The sequence below is a fragment of the Medicago sativa genome, chromosome 4, assembly GCF_051527215.1.
Source record: "Medicago sativa cultivar Bolivia chromosome 4, Bolivia_mono, whole genome shotgun sequence".
Classification (NCBI taxonomy): Eukaryota; Viridiplantae; Streptophyta; class Magnoliopsida; order Fabales; family Fabaceae; genus Medicago; species Medicago sativa.
In genome coordinates this window covers 1,499,607-1,507,340 of record NC_140752.1, presented here as the reverse complement: position 1 = coordinate 1,507,340, position 7,734 = coordinate 1,499,607, and the positions used below count along the sequence as shown (strand labels likewise).

The following is a 7,734-nucleotide window of genomic DNA, read 5'->3' as shown; positions in this document are numbered from 1 at the left end:
TTTTTGGCGCCGTTGCCGGGGAGTTGTTGCAATTTGATTAACTTTTTTTTAACGATTAGACTAAAAAAAAAAAAAAAACTTTTTTCGTTATTTTATTTTATTTTATCTTTCTTTCTGAAAAAAAAAAAAATCTTTTCCGTTATTTTATCCTATTTTATTTTATTGTGTTTCTTTTTATATTTCTTTCAAAAAAAAAAACATATATATATATATATATAATATATATATTATTTCCTCTTTTATTATTATTTTACTTTTATTTTAAAAAAAAAAAAATCTTTTGTTTTATCTTTTTTTTTTTTATTTTATTTCTTTCTTTCTCTATTTCTTCTTTTTCCTTTAACTTCTTGGGAAGATAATAACGATATGACTAAGGAACGCTCTCTCAAAGAGTATGCAATCCCATCTTCAAATGAGTCATATGATGCTATTGTGTACCCAACGGTTGAGGACAATTTTGAAATAGAACCTGCACTTGTTCACTTAGTGCAGCAAAATCAATTTTTCGGATCACCCACTGAGGACCCGAATTTTCATATTTCAACCTTTTTAAGACTCAGTGGAACCTTGAATGCAAACCAAGAGGCCGTAAGGCTGCACCTCTTTCCTTTCTCCTTAGGGGGGTAGAGCTAGTGCTTGGTTTCATTCATTGGAAATTGGTTCTATCTTTTCATGGCAACAAATGAACCAAGTTTTTCTTGCCCGATTCTTTCCCTATGCTAAAACCGTCCAATTAAGGATTCAAATCACACAATTCACTCAAAAAGATGGAGAATCTCTTTACGATGCATGGGAGCGTTTCAAAGAAATGCTTAGACTTTGTCCCCATCATGGTTTAAAGAATTGGCTTATTATTCACATTTTTTATAATGGTCTTTTGTATACCACAAAAATTTATGTTGATGCAGCTGCAGGTGGAGCTTTAATGAACAAGAATTACACAGAAGCATACGCCTTGATTGAAGACATGGCTCAAAATCATTACAAGTGGACCGACGAGAGAGCCATCACTAATTCTTCACCCTCCAAAAAGGAGGCAGGTATGTATGAAGTCTCTAACTATGATCACCTTGCCGTTAAGATTGATGCATTAACCCAAAAAAATGAAAAAATAAATGTTAGTGTCATCTCTTCTTCTTCTGCATCTCCTTCTTGTGAAATTTGTGGTGTATTTGGCCATTTTGGCATTGATTGCGAACTAGGTAGTGTTGTTAGAAGTCCTGAGCAAGTAAACCATGCTCAATATAATCAAGGGTTTAGAAACAACCAAAATTTTTTTCAAACCCCTCAAAATCTTTTTGGACAACAAACAACACCACCCAGTTATGCAAACAACCAAAGAGTCCCTCAAAATTCCAGCTTGGAACTTTTTTTAGAAAATTTTTGTATAAATCAATCCGAGCAGCTCCAAGAGTTTGAAAATCAAACTGAATTTTTGAAGGACTCTATTGCCAAACTTACATCAACAGAAGACTCCATAGTTACTCACAGTAAGATGCATGAGACTCAGACTTCTCAAGTACCCCAACAGGTGGCTACTTCCTCACAATCCTCCGAAGTCCTCCTAGACCAAACCGAAACCAACCCCAAAAACCATATAAGTACTATTACTCTTAGGGATGGTAAACAATTAGAGGACCCCGTTGTGAAAATTAAGAACAGTGAAGGAGAGATAGGGAGTGATGAGCCTCAAAGTGAGAAAGCCATAGGAGAGAATGAAAAGCCATTCGTTTCACCATCTCATGAGCATGAAATTCCATTAACACAAGGGTTTGATGAGTCCAAGTTAGATGAGCAGTTTATGAATATTATTGAAATACTTCCAAACAAATTGTCACCTAAACTTAAGAATCTAGGAAGCTTTTCCCTACCTTGTGTCATAGGATCTGAAACTATAGACAAAGCCATGTGTGATTTGGGAGAGAATGTTAGTTTGATGCCATTGTCCCTTTCTGAAAGATTGGGTATAGGATAGATAAACCACTTTCTAACCGTCAAGCTAATGACTCTAAACGAGCGCTTCGTGGGAGGCAACCCATGAATTTTATTGCTTTTATTTTTGTTTTGTGTTATTTTAATTTGTTTTGTAGGTATTTGTCCAAATATGATACAAAAAAATGAAAGAAAGTTGAAGCCATTGACCTGAAACAAAAACAAAAAAAAAACAAAAAAAAAAATTTTTTTTTTTCTGAAAAAAAAAAAAAAAAAATTGTGCCTAAGGTCCAGAGGCTAGGCACGGCCGTGCCCAAGAAAAAAAAAAAACTTTTTTTTAAAAAAAAAAAATTTAAAAAAAAAAAAAAAAATATTTTTTTCCCTCATTCAAAATAACCTCTTTCATCCTTTATCCATAACCCTCTAAACCAAATTCATATACCATTAAACCATAACCCAAAAACCAAAACTTTTTCATCAATCTCCATCATTCAACTCTTAAACTTCACTTAAACCACAACCCCATCACTAAACCAACCCTTCCCAACCAAAACCTTGCCTAACCCTAACCTTCACCCAAAATCCACACCAAGTCAAGTTAAGGTCAATGGCATCAATGAAGAAAGGTAAGGAGATTGAAGATTCCGGAAGTGGTGCAAGAAGCAATCAACAACCTGCAATCATAGGATCAAATTCAAGGATCCCGAGCAAAGAAATAGGTATAAATCTCTAATCTCTAGAACTATCTCTACTTGCAGGTACCTTGATGTTAATGTTATGGATAGACTAGGAATATAGGATAATGTGATTAGGCTGTTGAATAACACAACCCTATGCTTAGGTACCTTGAAAGGTTTATGGCTTGCACCGTATAGAGTAGGAAAGAGGTAGGGAATGATGAGAGCTGTTTATGTTGTGGGCTATGCTTTATAACCATCATATTAACATTTGCTATTATTTGCTTGATTATCTTGTTTCAATTGTTAAAAAGAAATCGAATGATAAGGGTGATATAATGGTAGGTCGAATCATCACTTTGCTTGTTAGAAAGTTTGGGGTGAGTGTGAATCAAGGGATCAAGAGGATAGAGGGAAACTTTTGTCTAGACTTACATACTATCACTACTTTGTCCTTAGAACCCATGAACCTACTCACAATTACCAATATGAATGGAGAATTATTAGAGCTTATTGTTTGATTATTCTACCTAATCCGGACATAACTAATCCGGAGGTGGTGGAAAATTTGCTTTATGTTGGTACTAACCCACAGGTACATAATGTTGGTGATGATGATGGTAATTAAGGGGAGGTAGGTGCAAACTTGCACCATGAACAAGAAACCGGTGGAAGCTATAATGATGAACGGCGGGCATGGATGCAAACCAAAGTTCAAAGAATAAGCACCAAGCAACAAAGATAAGGTGTTGAAAGGAACAATGTCCAAAGGAGCAATCGAATAAATGAAGAAAACAATCAAATGCTCCACAACATGATACAACACCTTCACCTCCAAAGGTCTACTTTATGAACTTCAATAAAATTGTGAGCTTTCCTCTTCCTTTACTCTTTCTTCTTCCTCCTCTTCTTCTACTTCTACTCCTTCTTCTTCTTCTTCTTCTTCTTCTTCTTCTTCTTTTATTTTTTCTTTTTGAATCATTGAGGACAATGCTTCCCCTAAGTGTGGGGGGGGGGCCTAATAAAGTGTCTAGAGTCGTAGTGTTCCCAAACTCCCTTGAACTTTATTCTTTTGTTTTGTTTTTATAGCAAGAGGCATGATTAGTAGCTTGTTTTTAATGTAAAAAATGGCATGAAAATTTTTGTTTTGTCTCTTTCTTAAAGGTTGCCTCTTGTACATGAAAGTAGTTTCTTGTGTTTCTTATGTTCTTGCTATACCCATGTCATGTTTTATTGTGAAAATCTCCAATGAGAAAAGCACCCGGTTGCAATCCTTGAGTAAATGTATGAATAGGTATTTTAAGGAACACGTTCTATCTTTAGTGTTAACTTAGACCCTTTAAAGTCTTAAGAGTAAAAGTAGTATAAGTTTGTGTGGGAAAATTAATCAAATTGTTCTTAATTGTTATATTCTTATTAATTTGTTAATGTTAAATGGGGCGGGAGAATGGCACCAACATATGGGGGAAAGGACAATTACATCCTAACTTCCTAATTGTGGTGGTGACTCCTTAATTTGAACTTAAAGTGAAACAAATTCATCAATGCTAGGGGGAAAGGACAATTACATCCAAAAAGACTTCCTACGCGGAGATGAAACAAATAAATAATTTTGCAGCACTGCTTAGGGTGATTTTGAATCTAGGGGGAAAGGACAATTACATCCGAGAAGACTTCCTACGAGGATAGATAGCCCCTAAGCATCTGCAGCCCCTTGTGCTTAATTGTTAAATTAATTCAATCTTAACTTAAATTCCCATCACTCTTATATGAAATGAAGAAAGGACTTTTCTCGGTTACTTTAGCATTAAGGATAGAACCTATTCCTCATAATATCTGTCTTATACAGGAGCAAGAAAAGGGTTGGACTGCACACACACACTCACTTGAGACTTGATGTTGGGTAGAATAGGTTCATGAGAAGTGTTTGAAGTTGTAATTAGTGTACTTGAAGCAAAGCATTTCTTTTGAGACATTTGTTCTTAATATTGCCATAATCAAATCTTTTGTTGCTGCTATGTCTGTTGCCTTTTGCTTGAGGACAAGCAAAGATTCAAGTGTGGGGGAGTTTGATGAGTCATAGATAGTCTATTTTATTGCTTTATTTAGTTTAGTTTTATTTAAGATTTGATTTGATTTTATTGCATTTTATTTCCTTTTAGAATATTTTACTTTAAATTGTCTTTTATTATATTTTAGGAACGAATATATGGTGGAAGGTGTCTTGGAGCAAAAGAAAGAGGACTGGAGCAAATACAATACAAGAATACGAAGATACGAGACAAAAATATGTCTCTACCAAGTCAGAAGCTTGGCACGGCCCGTGCCAACATGTGGCACGGCCGTGCCACCCTCCAGGACCACTTTTGCTGCTTTTCTTCAAGCCCAAGTTACTCCGTTGCAGCTTTACTGTTTTGCCCTTATAGTAGCTTAGTTTCTAAGTCAATTGTAAAGCTATAAATAGAGTAGCACTCCATCATAAACATTCATCTTTTGTTCTTGGAATAAAAGTTCACTTTTATATTATTGCTCTTTTATATTACTGTTTTCTCTCTTCTTCCCCCATGTCTACAATGAACGTTAGTGAGTAGACTTCTTCGTCTTGGGATTGTTGGTAAGTCTAATGACATAATCCTAAACAAACCAAGCTTAAACCCTAATTTCTATGTAACCCTAATTTCTAATCTAGATTCACCGTCTTAACGTGGATTAACAATTATCAAACTGTGGAAGCGAAAGCGGAGGGTTTGATAATCGTTAATCCATCATCCCAAACATCAATTCATAAAGCGAGAGCGGAGCTTTGATGTTGGAACAAGTGAATCTAGACAATAATTGCAAAACAGTGAAATAGTCTTTGCAATTATTGAGACAAAGAGTAGTTTCAATCCTCTATGCATCTTCTAGTAATCATGTCAGTGAAATAGGCTTGGTTACTAGAAGTAAACTCTCATCGGACTTTCATCGGAAAGGTGAGGGGCTAAGGGAAACCGGTCTTTAGAAATTAAGGTGTAAACCATGAAATTAGATGTTTAAGTCTTGTTTAGTGAAGGGTTTGTTATTATGATAAACCAATAATCCCAAGGCTCTTTTATTATTATTGTTATTTATCTTCAGCAATTAACCCCCTATTTCATAATCTTTCTTCTTTTCTAATCATTCTCTAAAAGCTAATTGAATTCACAATTCCCTAGCGGAACGATACTCTTCTTACTACTATTACTTCGATAGGCCGTGCGCTTGCGGTTTGGCTCTATCATCCAGCGTCGTGGATCCACGGTCTTCCGAGGAGACAACTGTAAGAAGCATTGATGTCCATGACTTGGAAAGTAATTTGGAATGTCTCGGGACCAATGGTAATTGGCAAGTCTACTTCCCCAAGAACATCCTTGCGGGATCCATCGAAAGCCTTAACCAGATAGCTGCTACCCCTCAGGGAAATTCCATGATGACTTAATTGCCTTAGTGTGGACTCAGGCATTACATTCAACGATGATCCAGTGTCCACCAAAACATTGGATATCATATCAGACCCACAGTGCACCGAGATATGTAGAGCCAAGTTGTGATGTTTCCCTGCTTCGGGGAGTTCATCATCACCGAATCCCAAACTGTTGCAAGCAGTGATATTACCCACTATTCCATTGAATTGCTCCACAGAGACTTCGTGATCAACGTAAGCTTGCTCAAGTATCTTCATCAACACCTTCTTGTGAGCTTCTGAGCTCATGAGCAGAGACAAGATGGATATCTTTGATGGGGTTTGTAGCAGCTGGTCAACAATCTTATAGTCACTTTTCTTGATAAGCCTCAGGATTTCGTCCAGATTGGACTCTTCAATAGATTGGCCTGCTGGGCCGGGGTTCTTATCAACAGGAGGAGCAACTGGTGGAGTTACCGTGGCAATAGGTGTCACCACCCTCTTTTGAAACAAGGGTGGACGGACTTTTCCGCTTCTCAGGGTTGTAACTTCACTGGCAACATTATCAACTGTAGCTGGGGATACCAGAGGCACCTCCACTCCGTTCTCAATCATAGTTGCATTGTATTTGTAAGGGATTGCTTTTGTAGAGGTATACGATACCGGACCAGGTAACCTGATCACCAAAGGCTCAACATTCCTTGTCTTAGATACACTTTCAGCGGGAGAATCATGGAACACTGGCACAATCACACATACATCACTGGCAATCAAGTATTTGTCATCCATCAGACCCTGGATATCATCTTGCACAACACAACAGCCCATAGGATTCCGAAGACATTCTGAACAAGAAGTATGATCATGTTTGAACAGAGAAGCCTGGAAAACTTTGACATGTAATGGCACCAAGGGAGTAACGACATTGCGGACTTCCAACATGGGATCCTCTTGAGGAGCGGGAATCCTTTCAAAAGCCTCAATCATATTGACAGCAGCATGGTTTGGAAGTGGATTGCCGAGGACATGAGGAGCATTATTCTCAAAAGTCAACCGTCCCTTTTCTATTAGGTCTTTCACAATATACTTCAGAGCAAGGCAACCCTCAACATCATGGCCTTGAGCACCCTGATGAAATTCACATGTTAGATCCTGTCGGAACCTGGGAGGCAATGGATTAGGCGGAGGCCTGCCTGGTCTAGTGACACAGTGTCCCTTGGCCAGTAGAGTTGGGAGCAGCTCACCATACCGCATTGGTATTGGTGGAAAGGAAGGTTTGGGTCGGGGACCCTGTTGTTGCTGCTGTTGCTGTTGAGCAGGAGGCTGTTGTTGCACTTGCTGTGCGATGGCATTGACGGGCACTGGTGGTTGGCCCGGTGGCAGAGGATATTGCTGGTAGAATGGCGGGAAGAAAGGATGCTGAGAGTACTGCATGTAATGATAAGGCAGAGGTAATTGTGTAGCTGCTGCAGATGGGTTACCAGACACCATCCCTACATCAGATTCTTTCTTCTTATGATGACCATTACCGTACTTCTTTGGTGCACTGGTTGAAGATTCACCTTTCTCAAGGACAATTATACCATCTCGGACGGCCTCCTCTAGACGAGTTCCCATTGTGACCATATCAGAGAAGTTGTTTGGGGCAGAGACTATCATTCTCTCCTTATATTCCTTCTTCAGAGTCTTCAGGAATGTCTGTGT

General features: G+C 38.0%; 1 non-coding gene across 1 annotated transcript; it reads right to left on the bottom strand.

Annotated features, from left to right (window-relative positions):
* Nucleotides 1–730: 730 nt before the first annotated feature.
* On the bottom strand, nt 731–837 carry LOC146925630 (small nucleolar RNA R71). The gene has a single exon (XR_015009133.1). It is a non-coding gene; the product is annotated as a small nucleolar RNA R71 (small nucleolar RNA).
* Between the last annotated feature and the right edge of the window lie 6,897 nt (nt 838–7,734).